Raw genomic sequence first — 4,420 nt, 5'->3', positions numbered from 1 at the left:
AGACATCCATTTTATCCTGTCCTTGGACATCCGCACTCCTGGTTCTCAGGCCTTCGGATCTGACCTGGACTTATGCCATTAGCTCCTCTATTATTGAGCCCTTGGACTTGAACTGACCTGTACACCCAGGTTTCTTGGTTCTCCAGCTTGCAAATGGCAGATCATGAGATTTCTTGGCCTACATAATCATCTGAGTCAATCCTAAAAGAACTCTCTCTCTCTCTCTCTCTCTCTCTCTATGTCTACGCGTGCTCAGTTGCTCAGTCACGTCCGACTGTTTGTGGCCCCACAGACCAGAGCCCTTCAGGCTCTACTGTCCGTGGGATTTTCCAGGCTAGAATACTGGAGTGGGTCACCATTTCCTCCTCCAGGGGATCTTCCTGACCCACCCAGGGATCGAACCCACGTCTCCTGCATTGGCCGGTGAATTCTTTACCATGAAGCCACCAGGGAAGCCAAATATATAGCTTCTATTGATTTTGTTTCTTTGGAGACCTCTGACTGATACACTCAGCCTGGCCTCAGGGATCACATTTGATCTGGCTTAAAAGAGAAACTGTTTTGAAGATTCAAGTATCCCAAATTCTAAGTTAGGAGATTTACCCTCTTTCTCTTGATACTCTCATTTTTCTCCCTTCATTACATTTAGCACAATTTGTGATTATGAATGTATTTGGTATAACAATTTATTTAGTGCTTATGGTCTGTGCCAGCTGTAACTTTCATGAGGCCAAAGCCTGTCTGGTTCTATCTTCTTGCGTCTAGTGTCTAGCACAAGGCCTGGCACACAATGAGAGTTCAAGTTATAGTTGCTGAGTTAGTAAATGATGATAGTTTATGTAGGAATCGAAAATTATGGCCATAAGTTTATAGGCATACATAACTCTTGAACTAAAATTCAGTAGTCTTCTATTTCTCCATCTGCATTCGTTTGTTACCTATTTATAATGCTCTCCTCCACTAATAGACAAATGGTGGCAGACCTTAGAAACTTAAGATATTTGGAGAAACAACAGAGAACATTTGTTGTGCTAACTTGCTCTTCCAGAGATTTTTTTAAAGAAAAGACAACTGTTTTATTTTACCTGTAGAAAGTCTCAGGTAGAATTCTGTACTGATATTTGGAGATTAAAAACATTTTTTCTTGACATGTCCCCAAAAGTCCAGATGTATACAAGTCAAAGTTCTAGAACCACAAGAAGTTTACTTGTGTAGTTTCTATACCATTGGCCAAAACCACTGCTCTTAAAAATAGAGAGTCTGGGGACAAGGCATATAAGGGAACTGTGAACTTATACTACTGATGTAGTAAACGTGTCTTAGAGAAATAAGAGGATCACACAGTTTTAGAGTTAAAATGGGTTTTAGGCCAGTTTTCCTGACTGTATAGTTTGGAAAACAAGGATCCACAAATGAATTGTAGAGTTACAAGGCCATTATTACAACTTGTAATAATCTCATGCCCAACCTCAAATCAAAATACTACATCATGTGTGTGTATATGTGTGTGGATAATTTGTATAAATTTTGAATTCTGATGTATAATCAATACTGGAGCACATAATATAAATGAGCCCGTGATTAGAGCTGTGGCTATTTACCTTGAATGAGAAACAATCCCTCAATATATTGAGTTCATGAGTTTGGAATTTTTATATTAGGTTTTCTCCAAAACGAGGCACCGCTGAACTATTCTGATGAAACCTCAGTTTTAGTATGAGCGAAAATGTCACTTTCTCCTCTTACAAACTCTTGCTAAGACATTGGTGAGCTCAGCAGGGGTTACAGAATGTGGACAAGTGCCCCATGCTCCAGTGACCCAGGCCTGGCCAGCAACAACATGAGTGGAGGGTCTCACACATGGATCACATCCCTGTCCTGCCAACTTTTTATAACTCACTTATTTCTGTGCATTTTTGAGGAAATTTATAGTTTCATGTGGCCATATATTAATATTTACTTTCTCAGTTACAGAATTTGGTTTAGAAATGACTACTACAGTAGTTTTCTCAAATGTTTTTCCACAATACAGAGAGAGTTTTCTCAAATGTTTTTCCTAGAGTGCTTGCTCTCTATACTAAAATGGGTACCAATGGCTTTGCTGATTGCAAATCAATAAAAATGTGTGTTCAGTCAGATAGAAAACACACAGAAAGATGTAAGTCATTCTGCAGAACAGCTATTATTTAGAGTAAAATTTTTAGTTCCTTATTTTAACATTGTTTTCTTCCTTCATATGGTTTTCAAATACTAGGAATTCTGAAGTCAGACTCCTTTAATATGCTTCATTTACAGTTCTTACAGCAAAGTGCTATTTTAGCCAGAAATGATATTCTTGTGCTCCTCCTAAGGACTGTTTTCCTAAATTGTCATGATTTGATGCTATCATAATATTTTTCAAATTTTACCTTAAGTATCACTTAATTCAAATGATTCTTTTTAAAATTAAAGAATACAGAAAGACGTGGTAATAATGTTTCAAGGAAAGTAGCTATTGAACCTTTTCCCCAAATTGTATTATAAAAAAACACCCTTCATTTATATAAAAAACCATGTATTCATGCATAATTTTGTCTTACAGATAAGAAATTATCAAAAGATGATAACAGATCCCTGCTTTAGTATAAATATGGAAGATTGTTTAAAAAGTTCACCCCAAAACATGTCTTATTCAACTGTATATTATCAACACTTAACAAACAGTAAGGGCTTATTAAACACTTTTGAACTAATGCTAATATCAGCTGGATACACAGAAAAGAATAATTAACATTAGCCAATATTAATTTATATACCATCTATAATAAATAGATTAAATTTTACACAAATCCAATCATGTAAGTGCTTTGAGGAGTTTGCAGAAAAATTGAGTAGGAAAGACGCTCTCCCTAATTGGAAAAAAAAATCTCACAGAGATACATTGATTTTAGAGAACATATGGAGCTGGCCTAGCAGATGGGTGGGAGTAGGTGGTTCCTGGCATGCAGAAGGGCCCTACAAGTCCATCTTTCTGCTTCTTGTCAGAAAAGAGATAATAAGATTGATGCACACCCTAAGTGTTTCTCTCTCTGTTTTTAAATAAGGCCCATGTAGTTATGATACTTGGTGGCTATTTATATTCTTATGCTTGCTGAGCTTTCTTTTCTTCTCTTTCCTGGACAGGTCTACTGTGAGTAATTTATCAAGTATTTCAATGGAGTATTTCTAGCTGAAACAGATGATTTTAAAAACCTCATTGACAGGATTGACCAGTTGTTTGGATTCCCAGCATACAGGTTACCAATAGACTCAGCTCTTCTGACTTCAAATCCAGGTCATGGATCATGGAGTGTGTGCATTTGAAAAGTTATGTATAAATTCAGTAGAACTTAAAAATCAAAATCAGTAGTGGAATGCACCATCTAAAGAAGCCCTAAGTTATACTTATGCTTACTTGTTTTGAGTGAAGATTCCTTCTATCCAATCCTAAACAAATTTGTTTCCTCAGTTTAGAATGTTTATACTGTGTTTTCTCCTAAGTGAAATATTTTGGAACTTGTTCTGATAGCTTCAAATCCAAAATTTAGTACAAATGAAAATGTCATTTTTTGCTTCTATTTTGTTAACAGTTTGATATGTATAATTACAGACTTTAAAACAATGTACAATCTTGTGTCTATCCTACCAAAAATGTAGGATGGCTGACAGCATTTTGTAGTAGCTAACGCTTTGCTTCAGCTTTCTCTTGCACTTAACATATATATAGCTATAAAATAACTCATAAAATCTTTGTATCAGTATAGAATTAAATTGATCACCTGCAGGGAATTTTAAGATGGAAATAGGATTTAAAAACATGCAACCTAAAAAAAAAAAACATGCAACCTATCTTTTAATTATATACTTCAATAATATTTGAAATGAGGACATATTATTCTGTTTTTCTTTTTTAAGCTCTTTATTATTAGGCTTTTAACTTTATTATTTCATACTTACACAAAATTAACCAGAATAGTAAAATGAATGCCCGTATATCCATCAACAAGTTTCAGCAATCATAAGCTCTTTGCCAATCTTGCTTTACCTATACCCCCATAAATTTCTCACCTTCTGTCTTATTTGGAAGCAAAGCAGAAATATAACATTTCAACTATAATAAATTTTAAAAATATGTGTACATATATGTACATATGTTTAAAAGAGGAGGAACTATTTTTAACATAAAAACAATATCAGTTATCTAAAATATTTCATAACAATTTCTTAATATCTAATCAGTGTTCAAAGGTCTTCATAAATAGATAAATAACTTTTTACTTAGATGCTGTTTGAATCAGGATACAGATAAGGCCACATGTCGTGATAGTTGATATGTCTTTTAAGTCTCTTTTAATGTATACATTAACCTTATTTCTTCCCCACCACTGAAATGTATTTGTTT

Source organism: Odocoileus virginianus, chromosome 11 (genome assembly GCF_023699985.2).
Source record: "Odocoileus virginianus isolate 20LAN1187 ecotype Illinois chromosome 11, Ovbor_1.2, whole genome shotgun sequence".
In the NCBI taxonomy this organism is placed as follows: domain Eukaryota; kingdom Metazoa; phylum Chordata; class Mammalia; order Artiodactyla; family Cervidae; genus Odocoileus; species Odocoileus virginianus.
The sequence above is the reverse complement of the archived record's forward strand: the minus strand, read 5'-3'. Positions refer to the sequence as shown.